Below are 14,552 nucleotides of genomic sequence, written 5' to 3'. Positions count from 1 at the left end.
GACGCTTGGGAAAGAGTGGGTCAAAGCAGATCAAGTTCTTTAACACTCCGGCAAAGACATACCTACCAGACGCGTGGGAAAGAGGGGGACAAAAGTCAAGGTCTTCAACACTCCAGCGAGGAGATACCTACCTGACTCGTAGAAAAGAGGGGGTCAAAGGTCAAGGTCTTCAACTTTCCGGCGAGAACATACCTACCAGAAAGTGTTGGAAAGAGGTGGTCAAAGGTCAAGGTGTTCAACACTTTGGGAGGACATACCTACCTGACGCGTGGGAAAGAGGGGTTCAAACATCAAGGTCTTAAACACTCGGGAGAGGACATACCTATGTGACTTTGTGAAAGAGGGGGTCAAAGGTCAAGGTCTTCAACACTTGGGCAAGGACATACCTATCTGACGCGTGGGAAAGAGGGGGTCAAAGGTCAAGGTCTTCGACACTCCGTCGAAGACATACCTACCTGACGCGTGGGAAACAGTGGGTCAAAAGTCAAGGTCTTGGACTCTCCGGCGAGGGAATAACTACCTGACCCGTGTGAAAGAGTGGGTCAAAGTCTTCGAGGTCTTCAACCCTCCGGCGAGGACATACCTACCTGACGTGTGGGAATGAGAGGGTCAGAGGTCAAGGTCTTCGACACTCCTGCAAGGACATATCTACCTGACACAAGGGAAAGAGGGGGGTCAAATGTCAAGGTCAAGGTCTTCTACACTCTGGAGAGGACATATCTACCTGACGCGTGGGAAAGAGGCAGTAAAATGTCATGGTCTTCAGCACTCCAGCGAGGACATACCTACCTGACGAGTGGGAAAGAGGGGGTGAAAAGTTAAAGGTCTTTAACGCTTTAACGCTCCGGGGAGGACATACCTACCTGACACGTAGGAAAGAGGGGGTCAAAGCTCAAGGTCTTCAACACGCTGGCGAAGACATAGCTACCTGACACGTGGAAAAGAGGGGATCAAAGGTCAAGCTCTTCAACACACCGACGAGGACATACCTACCTGACACGTGGGAAATAGAGTGTCAAACATCAAGGTCTTCAACACTCGGGAGAGGACATACCTACCAGACATGTGTGAAAGAGGGGGTATAAGGTCAAGGTCTTCAACATTCGGGCGAGGACATACCTACCTGACGCGTGGGAAAGAAGGGGTCAAACGTCAAGGTCTTAAACACTCCGGCGAGGAGATACCTACCTGACTCGTAGGAAAGAGGGGGTCAAAGGTCAAGGTCTTCAACTCTCCGGCAAGGACATACCTACCAGAAAGTGTTAGAAAGTGGGGGTCAAAGGTCAAGGTCTTCATCACTCTGGGAAGACATAGCTACCTGACGCGTGGGAAAGAGGGTTCATACATCAAGGTCTTCAACACTCGGGAGAGGACATATGTACGTGACGTTTGTAAAAGAGGGGGTCAAAGGTCAAGGTCTTCAACACTTGGATGAGAAAATACCTACCTGACACATGGGAAAGAGGGGGTCAAAGGTCAAGGTCTTCGACACTCCAGCGAAGACATACCTACCTGACGCGTGGGAAAGAGTGAGTCATCTGTCAAGGTCTTCGCCACTCCGGCGAGGACATACCTTCCTCATGCGTGGGAAAGTGTGGGTCAAAGATCAAGGTCTTTGACACTTCGGCAAGGACATACCTACCTGACGTGTGGGAAAGAGTGGGTCAAAGGTCATGGTCTTCGACACGCTGGCGAGGACATACCTACCTGATGCGTGGAAAAGAGGGGGTCAAAGGTCAAGGTCTTGGACACTTCAGCAAGGACATACCTACCTGACAAGAGGGAAAGAGGGGGTCAAAGGTCAAGGTCTTCGACTCTACGACAAGGGCATACCTACCTGATGTGTGGGAAAGAGTGGTTCAAAGTCTTCGAGGTCTTCGACCCTCCGGCGAGGACATACCTAACTGACGCATGAGAAACGGTCAAAGATCAAGGTCTTCGACACTCCTGCAAGGACTTACCTACCTGACGCGTGGGAAAGAAGGGGTCAAAGGTCAAGGTATTCAACACTCCAGCGAGGAGATACCTACCTGACTCGTTGGAAAGAGGGGGTCAAAGGTCAAGGTCTTCAACTCTCCGGCAAGGACATACCTACCAGAAAGTGTTGGAAAGAGGGGGTCAAAGGTCAAGGTCTTCATCACTCTGGGAAGACATACCTACCTGACACAAGGGAAAGAGAGGGTCAAACATTAAGGTCTTCAACAATCGGTAGAGGACATACCTACCTGACGTTTGTGAAAGAGGGTGTCAAAGGTCAAGGTCTTCAACACTCGGGTGAGGACATATCTACCTGACGCGTGGGAAAGAGGGGGTCAAAGGTCAAGTTCTTCGACACTCCGGCGAATACATACCTACCTGACGTGTGGGAAAGAGTAGGTCTAAGGTCAAGGTCTTCGACACTCCGGCGAGGACATACCTATCTGACGCGTGGAAAAGAGGGGGTCAAAGGTCAAGGTCTTCGACTCTACGACAAGGACATACCTACCTGACGCGTGGGAAAGAGTGGATCAAAGTCTTCGAGGTCTTCGACCCTCCGGCGAGAACACACCTACCTGACGCATGAGAAAGAGAGTGTCAAAGGTCAAGGTCTTAGACACTTCTGCAAGGACTTACCTACCGGACGCATGCGAAAGAGGGGGTCAAAGGTCAAGGTTTCGACACTCCTATGAGGACATACCTACATGACGCGTGGGAAAGAGCGGGTCAAGGTCTTCAACGCTCCAGAGTGGATATATCTACCTGACGCGTGGGAAAGAGAGGGGCAAAAGGTCAAGGTCTTCAAAACTCCGGCAAGGACATAGCTACATGACGCGTTGGGAAGAGGGGGTCAATGTTCAAGGTCTTCAACCTTCAGGAAAGGACATACCTACCTGTGGCATGGGAAAGAGGGGGTCAAGGTCTTCAACACTCTGGCGAGGACATACCTACCTGACGCATGGGAAAGAGTGGGTCAAAGGTAAAGGTCTTCGACACTCTGGCGAGGACATACCTACCTGACTCATAGGAAAGAGGGGGTCAAAGGTCACGGTCTTCAACTCTCCGGCAAGGAAATACCTAACAGAAAGTTTTTGAAACAGGGGGTCAAACGTCAAGGTCTTCAACACTCTGGGAGGACATACCTACCTGACGCGTGGGAAAGAGGGTGTCAAACATCAAGGTCTTCAACACTCGGGAGAAGACATACCTACCTGATGTGTGTGAAAGAGGGGGTCAAAGGTCAAGGTCTTCAACACTTGGGTGAGGACATACCTACCTGATGCGTGGGAAAGAAGGGGTTAAACATCAAGGTCTTCAACACTCAAACAAAGACATACCTACCTGATGCGCTGGAAAGAGTGGGTCAAAGTCTTCGAGGTCTTTAACCCTCCGGCGAGGACATACCTACCTGACACGTGGGAAAGAGAGGGTCAAAGGTTAAGGTCTTCGACACTCCTGCAAGGACATACCTACCTGACGCTTGGGAAAGAGGGGGTCAAAGGTCAAGGTCTTCAAAACTCTGGAGAGGACATACCTACCTGACGCATGTGAAAGAAGGGGGTCAAAGGACAAGGTCTTCAGTACTCCGGCGAGGATATACCAACCGGATGCATGGGAAAGAGGGGGTCAAAGGTCAAGCTGATCAACACTCCGGCGAGTACATACCTAACTGACGCATGGGAAAGAAATGGTCAAAGGTCAAGATCTTCAACACTTGGAAGAGGAAATACCTACCTGACACATAGGAAAGAGGGGGTCAAAGGTCAAGGTCTTCAACACTCCGGCGAAGACATACCTACCTGACGCGTGTGAAAGAGTGGGTCATCTCTCAAGGTCTTCGCCACTCCGGCGAGGACATACCTACCTGACGCAAGGGAAAGTGTGGGTCAAAGATCAAGGTCTTTGACACTCCGGCAAAGACATACCTACCTGACGTGTGGGAAAGAGGGGGTCAAAGGTTAAGGTCTTGGACACTTCAGCAAGGACATGCCTACCTGACTCATGGGAAAGAGGGGGTCAAAGGTCAAGGTCTTCGAATCTACGGCAAGGACATACCTACCTGATGTGTGGGAAAGAGTGGTTCAAAGTCTTCAAGGTCTTCGACCCTCTGGCGAGGACATACCTAACTGACGCATGAGAAGGAAAGGGTCAAAAGTCAAGGTCTTAGACACTCCTGCAAGGACTTACCTAACTGACACATGGGAAAGAGGGTGTCAAAGGTCAAGGTCTTCAACACTCTAGAGGGGACATACCTACCTGACGTGTGGGAAAGAAGGGGTCAAAGTTCAAGGTATTCAACACTCCAGCGAGGAGATACCTACCTGACTCGTTGGAAAGAGGGGTCAAAGGTCAAGGTCTTTAACTCTCCGGCAAGGACATACCTACCAGAAAGTGTTGGAAAGAGGGGGTCAAAGGTCAATGTCTTCAACAATCGGTAGAGGACATACCTACCTGACGTTTGTGATAGAGGGTGTCAAAGGTCAAGGTCTTCAACACTCGGGCAAGGACATACCTACCAGAAAGTGTTGGAAAGAGGGGGTCAAAGGTCAAGGTCTTCATCACTCTGGGAAGACATACCTACCTGACACAAGGGAAAGAGGGGGTCAAACATTAAGGTCTTCAACAATCGGTAGAGGACATACCTACCTGACGTTTGTTAAAAAGGGTGTCAAAGGACAAGGTCTTCAACACTCACGCGAGGACATATCTACCAGACGCGTGGGAAAGAGTAGGTCAAAGGTCAAGGTCTTCGACACTACGACAAGGACATACCTACCTGACGCGTGGGAAAGAGTGGATCAAAGTCTTCGAGGTCTTCGACCCTCCGGCGAGAACACACCTGCCTGACGCATGAGAAAGAGAGTGTCAAAGGTCAAGGTCTTAGACACTTCTGCAAGGACTTACCTACCGGACGCATGGGAAAGAGGGGGTCGAAGGTCAAGGTCTTCGACACTCCTATGAGGACATACCTACATGACGCGTGGGAAAGAGCGGGTCAAGGTCTTCAACGCTCCAGAGTGGATATATCTACCTGACGCGTGGGAAAGAGAGGGGCAAAGGTCAAGGTCTTCAAAACTCCGGCAAGGACATAGCTACCTTACGCGTTGGGAAGAGGGGGTCAATGTTCAAGGTCTTCAACCTTCAGGCAAGGACATACCTACCTGTGGCATGGGAAAGAGGGGGTCAAGGTCTTCAACACTCTGGCAAGGACATACCTACCTGACACATGGGAAAGAGTGGGTCAAAGGTAAAGATCTTCGACACTCTGGCGAGGACATACCTACCTGACTCGTAGGAAAGAGGGGGTCAAAGGTCAAGGTCTTCAACAATCGGTAGAGGACATACCTACCTGACGTTTGTGAAAGAGGGTGTCAAAGGTCAAGGTCTTCAACACTCGGGCAAGGACATACCTACCAGAAAGTGTTGGAAAGAGGGGGTCAAAGGTCAAGGTCTTCATCACTCTGGGAAGACATACCTACCTGACACAAGGGAAAGAGGGGGTCAAACATTAAGGTCTTCAACAATCGGTAGAGGACATACCTACCTGACGTTTGTGAAAGAGGGTGTCAAAGGTCAAGGTCTTCAACACTCGGGCGAGGACATATCTACCTGACGCGTGGGAAAGAGGGGGTCAAAGGTCAAGTTCTTCGACACTCCGGCGAATACATACCTACCTGACGTGTGGGAAAGAGTAGGTCAAAGGTCAAGGTCTTTGACACTCCGGCGAGGACATACCTATCTGACGCGTGGAAAAGAGGGGGTCAAAGGTCAAGGTCTTCGACTCTACGACAAGGACATACCTACATGACGCGTGGGAAAGAGCGGGTCAAGGTCTTCAACGCTCCAGAGTGGATATATCTACCTGACGCGTGGGAAAGAGAGGGGCAAAGGTCAAGGTCTTCAAAACTCCGGCAAGGACATAGCTACCTTACGCGTTGGGAAGAGGGGGTCAATGTTCAAGGTCTTCAACCTTCAGGAAAGGACATACCTACCTGTGGCATGGGAAAGAGGGGGTCAAGGTCTTCAACACTCTGGCGAGGACATACCTACCTGACGCATGGGAAAGAGTGGGTCAAAGGTAAAGATCTTCGACACTCTGGCGAGGACATACCTTCCTGACTCGTAGGAAAGAGGGGGTCAAAGGTCACGGTCTTCAACTCTCCGGCAAGGAAATACCTAACAGAAAGTTTTTGAAACAGGGGGTCAAAGGTCAAGGTCTTCAACAATCGGTAGAGGACATACCTACCTGACGTTTGTGAAAGAGGGTGTCAAAGGTCAAGGTCTTCAACACTCGGGCAAGGACATACCTACCAGAAAGTGTTGGAAAGAGGGGGTCAAAGGTCAAGGTCTTCATCACTCTGGGAAGACATACCTACCTGACACAAGGGAAAGAGGGGGTCAAACATTAAGGTCTTCAACAATCGGTAGAGGACATACCTACCTGACGTTTGTGAAAGAGGGTGTCAAAGGTCAAGGTCTTCAACACTCGGGCGAGGACATATCTACCTGACGCGTGGGAAAGAGGGGGTCAAAGGTCAAGTTCTTCGACACTCCGGCGAATACATACCTACCTGACGTGTGGGAAAGAGTAGGTCAAAGGTCAAGGTCTTTGACACTCCGGCGAGGACATACCTATCTGACGCGTGGAAAAGAGGGGGTCAAAGGTCAAGGTCTTCGACTCTACAACAAGGACATACCTACCTGACGCGTGGGAAAGAGTGGATTAAAGTCTTCGAGGTCTTCGACCCTCCGGCGAGAACACACCTACCTGACGCATGAGAAAGAGTGTGTCAAAGGTCAAGGTCTTAGACACTTCTGCAAGGACTTACCTACCAGACGCATGGGAAAGAGGGGGTCGAAGGTCAAGGTCTTCGACACTCCTATGAGGACATACCTACATGACGCGTGGGAAAGAGCGGGTCAAGGTCTTCAACGCTCCAGAGTGGATATATCTACCTGACACGTGGGAAAGAGAGGGGCAAAGGTCAAGGTCTTCAAAACTCCGGCAAGGATATAGCTACCTGACGCGTTGGGAAGAGGGGGTCAATGTTCAAGGTCTTCAACCTTCAGGCAAGGACATACCTACCTGTGGCATGGGAAAGAGGGGGTCAAGGTCTTCAATACTCTGGCGAGGACATACCTACCTGACGCATGGGAAAGAGTGGGTCAAAGGTAAAGGTCTTCGACACTCTGGCGAGGACATACCTACCTGACTCGTAGAAAAGAGGGGGTCAAAGGTCACTGTCTTCAACTCTCCGGCAAGGAAATACCTAACAGAAAGTTTTTGAAACAGGGGGTCAAATGTCAAGGTCTTCAACACTCTGGGAGGACATACCTACCTGATGCGTGGGAAAGAGGGTGTCAAACATCAAGGTCTTCAACACTCGGGAGAAGACCTACCTACCTGATGTGTGTGAAAGAGGGGGTCAAAGGTCAAGGTCTTCAACACTTGGGCGAGGACATACCTACCTGATGCGTGGGAAAGAAGGGGTTAAAGTTCAAGGTCTTCGACACTCAAACAAAGACATACCTACCTGATGCGCTGGAAAGAGTGGGTCAAAGTCTTCGAGGTCTTTAACCCTCCGGCGAGGACATACCTACCTGACACGTGGGAAAGAGAGGGTCAAAGGTCAAGGTCTTCGACACTCCTGCAAGGACATACCTACCTGACGCTTGGGAAAGAGGGGGTCAAAGGTCAAGGTCTTCAAAACTCTGGAGAGGACATATCTACCTGACGCGTGGGAAAGAAGCAGTAAAATGTCAAGGTCGTCCACACTCCAGAGAGGACATACCTACCTGACGCATGGGAAAGAGGGGGGTCAAAGGACAAGGTCTTCAGTACTCCGGCGAGGATATACCAACCGGATGCATGGGAAAGAGGGGGTCAAAGGTCAAGGCCTTCAAAACTCTGGAGAGGACATATCTACCTGACGCGTGGGAAAGAAGCAGTAAAATGTCAAGGTCTTCAACACTCCAGAGAGGACATACCTACCTGAAGCATGGGAAAGAGGGGGGTCAAAGGACAAGGTCTTCAGTACTCCGGCGAGGACATACCTACCGGATGCATGTGAAAGAGGGGGTCAAAGGTCAAGGTGATCAACACTCCGGCGAGTAGATACCTAACTGATGCATGGGAAAGAGGTGGTCAAAGGCCAAGGTCTTCAACATTCCGGCGAGGACATAACTACCTGACCCGTGGGAAAGAGGGGTCAAAGGTCAAGGTCTTTAACACTCCTGCGAGGACATAGCTCCCTGATGCGTAGGAAAGAGGGGGTGAAAACGACAAGGTCTTTAACACTCCGGCGAGGACATACCTGCCTGACAGGTCGGAAAGAGGGGGTCAAAGGTCAAGGTCTTCAACACTCCGGCGAGTACATACCAACCTGACACGTGGAAAAGAGGGGGTAAACGTTCAAGGTCTTCAACACTCCGGCGATGACATAATTACCTGACTCATGGGAAAGATGGGGTCAAAGGTCAAGGTCTTTAACACTCCGGCAGAGACATACCTACCTGACGCTTGGAAAAGACGGGATCAAAGGTCAAGGTCTTCAACACTCTGGTGAGGACATATCTACCTGACGTGTGGGAAAGAGGGGATAAAAGGTCAAGGTCTAAAAGACTACGGAGAGGACATACCTACATGACGCGTGGGAAAGAGATGTCAATGGTCATGGTCTTTAACACACCGGCGAGGACATACCTACCTGACGCTTGGGAAAGAGGGGGTCAAAGGTCAAGGACTTCAACACTCCGGCGAGGACATAGCTACCTGACACGTGGGAAAGAGGGGGTCAAAGGTCAAGGTCTTCAACACTCAGATAAGGACATACCTACCTGTCATGTGGGAAAGAGGGGGTAAAAGATCAAGTTCTTCAACACTCTGGGTGAGGAGTGGGAAAGAGTGGGTCAAAGGATCGGACACTCTTGCGAGGACATACCTACTTGACGCGTGGGAAAGAGGGAGTCAAAGGTCAAGGTCTTCAACAGTCCGGCGAGGACATACCTACCTGACACGTGGGAAAGAGAGGGTCAAAGTTCAAGGGCTAGAAACACTCCGGCAAAGACATACCTACCTGACGCGTGGGAAAGAGGGGGTCAAAGGTCAAGGTCTTCAACACTCCGGCGAGGATATACATACTTGACGCGTGCGAAAGAGGGGGTCAAGGTCGTCAATGCTCCAGAGAGGACATATCTACCTGGCCCATGGGAAAAAGGGGATAAGAGGTCAAGATCTAAAACACTACGGAAAGGACATACCTATCTGATGCATCGGAAAGAGAGGTCAATGGTCAAAGTCTTCAACACTCTGGCGAGGACATAGCTACCTGACACATGGGAAAGAGGGGGGGTCAAAGGTGAAGGTCTTCAACACTCCGGCAAGGACATATCTATCGGAAAGTGTTGGGAAAAGTGGGTCAAAGGTCAAGGTCTTCGACACTAACGCGAGGACATACCTACCGGAAAATGTTGGAAACAATGGTTCAAAGGTCATGGTCTTCGACACTCCTGTGAGGACTCTCTTACCTGATGCGTGGGAATAAGGGGGTCAACGGTCAAGGTCTTCAACACTCAGGCGAGGACATAGCTATCTGACATGTGGGAAAGAGGGGGGGTCAAAGGTCAAGGTCTTCAACACTCTGGTGAGGACATATCTACCTGACTCATGGGAAAGAGGGGATAAAAGGTCAAGTTCTAAAAGACTACAGAGACGACATACCTACATGATGCGTGGGAAAGAGAGGTCAATGGTCAAGGTCTTTTTCACTCCGGCGAGAACATAGCTACCTGACGCGTGGGAAAAGAGGGGGGTCAAACGTCAAGGTCTTCCACACTCAGACAAGGACATACCTACCTGTCGCGTGGGAAAGAGGGGGTCAAAGGTCAAGGTCTTCAACACTCCGGCGAGGACATACCTACTGGAAAATGTTGGGAAAAGTGGGTCAAAGGTCAAGGTCTTCGTTACTAAGGCGAAGACATACCTACCGGAAAATGTTGGAAAGGATGGTTCAAAGGTTAAGGTCTTTGACACTCCTGCATGGATTTTCCTACCTGACGCGTGGGAAAGAGTGGGTCCATGGTCAAGGTATTCAACACTCCGGCTAGGACATACCTACCAGACGCATGGGAAACAGAGTGGGTCAAAGGTCAAGGTCTTCAACACTCTGGCGAGGACATACCTAGCAGAAAATGTTGGAAAGAGCGGGTCAAAGGTCAAGGTCTTCAACACTCCGGGAGGACATACCTACCTGACCTGTGGGAAAGAGGGGGTCAAAGATCAAGGTCTTCAACACTCCGGCGAGGAAATACCTACCTGATGAGTGGTAAAGAGTGGGTAAAAGGCTTCGACACTCCGGCGAGGATATACCTACTTGACGCATGGGAAAGAGGGAGTAAAAGGTCAAGGTCTTCAACAGTCCGCCGAGGACATACCTACCTGACATGAGGGAAAGAGAAGGTCAAAGTTCAAGGTCTTCAACACTCCGGCGAGGACATACCTACCTGACGCGTGGGAAAGATGGGGTCAAAGGTCAAGGTATTCAACACTCCCGCGAGGACATTCCTACCGGAAAGTGTTGGGAAAAGTGGGTCAAAGGTCAAGGTCTTCGACACTAAGGCGAGGACTTGCCTACCGGAAAATGTTGGAAAGGATGGTTCAAAGGTCAAGGTCTTCGAAACTTCTGCGAGGACTTTCCTACCTGACGCGTGGGAAAGAAGGGGTCAAAGGTGAAGGTCTTCAACACTCAGGCGAGGACATAGCTAAGTAACGCTGGGGAAAGAGGGGGGTCAAAGGTCAAGGATTTTACACTCCGGCGAGGACATACCTACCGGAAAGTGTTGGGAAAAGTGGGTCAAAGGTCAAGGTCTTCGACACTAAGGCGAGAACACATCTACCAGGAAATTTGGGAAAGGATGGTTTAAAGGTCAAGGTCTACAACACTCCTGCGAGGACTTTCCTACCTGACGCGTGGGAAAGAGTGGGTCAAAGGTCAAGGACTTTGACACTCCGGCTAGTACATGCCTACCTGATGCGTGGAAAAGAGTAGGTCAAAGGTCAAGGTCTTCGACCCTCCGACGAGGACATACCAACCTCACACGTGGGAAAGAGGGGGTCATAGGTCAAAGTCTTCGACACTCCGCAGAGGACATACCTACCTGACGCGTGGGAAAGAGAGGGTCAAAGGTCAAGGTCTTCGACACTCCAGCGATGACATACCTACCTGGTGCGTGGGAAAGAGTGTGTCAAAGGCCAAGGTCTTCGAAAGTCCGGCAAGGACATACCTACCTGATGCATGGGAAAGGGGGGGTCATAGGTCAAGGTCTTCAACACTCTGGCGAGGACATACCTACCGGAAAGTGTTGGGAAAAGTGGGTCAAAGGTCAAGGTCTTTGACACTAAGGCAAGGACATACATACCGGAAAATGTTGGAAAGGATGGTTCAAAGGTCAAGGTCTTCGACACTCCTGCGAGGACTTTCCTACCTGACGCGTGGGAAAGAGCGGGTCAAAGATCACGGTCTTCAACACTCAGGCGAGGACATAGCTTAGCTATCCGACGTGTGGGAAAGTGGGGGGTCAAAGGTCAAGGTCTTCAACACTCTGGCAAAGACATACCTACCTGACTCGTAGGAAAGAGGGGAATCAAAGGTCAAGGTCTTCAACTCTCCGGCAAGGACATACCTACCAGAAAGTCTTAAAAAGAGGGGGTCAAAGGTCACGGTCTTTAACACTTCGGGAGGACATACCTACCTGATGCGTGGGTAAGAGGGAGTCAAACATCAAGGTCTTCAAAACTCGGGAGAGGACATAACTACCAGAAAGTGTTGGAAAAAGTGTGTCAAAGGTCAAGGTCTTTAACGCTCAGGCGAGGACATACCTACCTGTTGCGTGGGAAAGAGGGGGTCAAAGGTCTAGGTCTATAACACTCCGGCGATGACATAACTACCTGACGCATTGGAAAGATGGGTTCAAAGGTCAAGTTCTTCAACACTCCGGCAAGGACATAGCTACCTGCCGCTTGGGAAAGAGGGGGTCAAATGTCAAGTTCTTCAGCACGCTGGAGAGGACATAGCTACCTAACGCGTGGGAAATAGGGGATCAAAGGTCAAGTTCTTCATCATTCCAGAGAGGACATATCCACCTGACATTTGGGAAAAAGGGGGTTAAAGGTCAAGGCCTTCAACACACTGACGAGGACATACCTACCTGACAAATGGCAAAGAGGGGGTCAAAGGTCAAGGTCTTCCGCATTCTGGCAAGGACATACCTACCTGACGCATGGGAAAAAGGAGGTCAAAGGTCAAGGCCTTCAACACTCCGGCGAGGACATACCTGCCTGACACGTGGGAAAGAGGGGGTCAAAGGTCAAGGTCTTCCACATTCTGGCGAGGACATACCTACCTGACACGTGGGAAAGAGTGGCTCAAAGGTGAAAGTCTTTGACACTCTGGCGAGGACATACCTACCTCACGCCTGAGAAAGAAGGAGTCATAGGTCATGCTCCTCGGCACTCCGGCGAGGACATACCTACCTGACGCGTGGAAAAGACGGTGTCAAAGGTCAAGGACTTCAACACACCAGAGAGGACATACCTATCCGACTCATGGAAAAGAGGGATCAAAGGTCAAGGTCTTTAACACTCCGGCGAGGACATACCTGCCTGACAGGTCGGAAAGAGGGGGTCAAAGGTCAAGGTCTTCAACACTCCGGCGAGTACATACCAACCTGACACGTGGAAAAGAGGGGGTAAACGTTCAAGGTCTTCAACACTCCGGCGATGACATAATTACCTGACTCATGGGAAAGATGGGGTCAAAGGTCAAGGTCTTTAACACTCCGGCAGAGACATACCTACCTGACGCTTGGAAAAGACGGGGTCAAAGGTCAAGGTCTTCAACACTCTGGTGAGGACATATCTACCTGACGTGTGGGAAAGAGGGGATAAAAGGTCAAGTTCTAAAAGACTACGGAGAGGACATACCTACATGACGCGTGGGAAAGAGATGTCAATGGTCATGGTCTTTAACACACCGGCGAGGACATACCTACCTGACGCTTGGGAAAGAGGGGGTCAAAGGTCAAGGACTTCAACACTCCGGCGAGGACATAGCTACCTGACACGTGGGAAAGAGGGGGTCAAAGGTCAAGGTCTTCAACACTCAGATAAGGACATACCTACCTGTCATGTGGGAAAGAGGCGGTAAAAGATCAAGTTCTTCAACACTCTGGGTGAGGAGTGGGAAAGAGTGGGTCAAAGGATCGGACACTCTTGCGAGGACATACCTACTTGACGCTTGGGAAAGAGGGAGTCAAAGGTCAAGGTCTTCAACAGTCCGGCGAGGACATACCTACCTGACACGTGGGAAAGAGAGGGTCAAAGTTCAAGGGCTAGAAACACTCCGGCAAAGACATACCTACCTGACGCGTGGGAAAGAGGGGGTCAAAGGTCAAGGTCTTCAACACTCCGGCGAGGATATACATACTTGACGCGTGCGAAAGAGGGGGTCAAGGTCGTCAATGCTCCAGAGAGGACATATCTACCTGGCCCATGGGAAAGAGGGGATAAGAGGTCAAGATCTAAAACACTACGGAGAGGACATACCTATCTGATGCATCGGAAAGAGAGGTCAATGGTCAAAGTCTTCAACACTCTGGCGAGGACATAGCTACCTGACACATGGGAAAGAGGGGGGGTCAAAGGTGAAGGTCTTCAACACTCCGGCAAGGACATATCTATCGGAAAGTGTTGGGAAAAGTGGGTCAAAGGTCAAGGTCTTCGACACTAACGCGAGGACATACCTACCGGAAAATGTTGGAAACAATGGTTCAAAGGTCATGGTCTTCGACACTCCTGCGAGGACTCTCTTACCTGATGCGTGGGAATAAGGGGGTCAACGGTCAAGGTCTTCAACACTCAGGCGAGGACATAGCTATCTGACATGTGGGAAAGAGGGGGGGTCAAAGGTCAAGGTCTTCAACACTCTGGTGAGGACATATCTACCTGACGCATGGAAAAGAGGGGATAAAAGGTCAAGTTCTAAAAGACTACAGAGACGACATACCTACATGATGCGTGGGAAAGAGAGGTCAATGGTCAAGGTCTTTTTCACTCCGGCGAGAACATAGCTACCTGACGCGTGGGAAAAGAGGGGGGTCAAACGTCAAGGTCTTCCACACTCAGACAAGGACATACCTACCTGTCGCGTGGGAAAGAGGGGGTCAAAGGTCAAGGTCTTCAACACTCCGGCGATGACATACCTACTGGAAAATGTTGGGAAAAGTGGGTCAAAGGTCAAGGTCTTCGTTACTAAGGCGAAGACATACCTACCGGAAAATGTTGGAAAGGATGGTTCAAAGGTTAAGGTCTTTGACACTCCTGCATGGATTTTCCTACCTGACGCGTGGGAAAGAGTGGGTCCATGGTCAAGGTATTCAACACTCCGGCTAGGACATACCTACCAGACGCATGGGAAACAGAGTGGGTCAAAGGTCAATGTCTTCAACACTCCGGCGAGGACATACCTAGCAGGAAATGTTGGAAAGAGCGGGTCAAAGGTCAAGGTCTTCAACACTCC

This window comes from Lissotriton vulgaris, chromosome 2_1 (genome assembly GCF_964263255.1).
Source record: "Lissotriton vulgaris chromosome 2_1, aLisVul1.2, whole genome shotgun sequence".
Classification (NCBI taxonomy): domain Eukaryota; kingdom Metazoa; phylum Chordata; class Amphibia; order Caudata; family Salamandridae; genus Lissotriton; species Lissotriton vulgaris.
The sequence above is the reverse complement of the archived record's forward strand: the minus strand, read 5'-3'. Positions refer to the sequence as shown.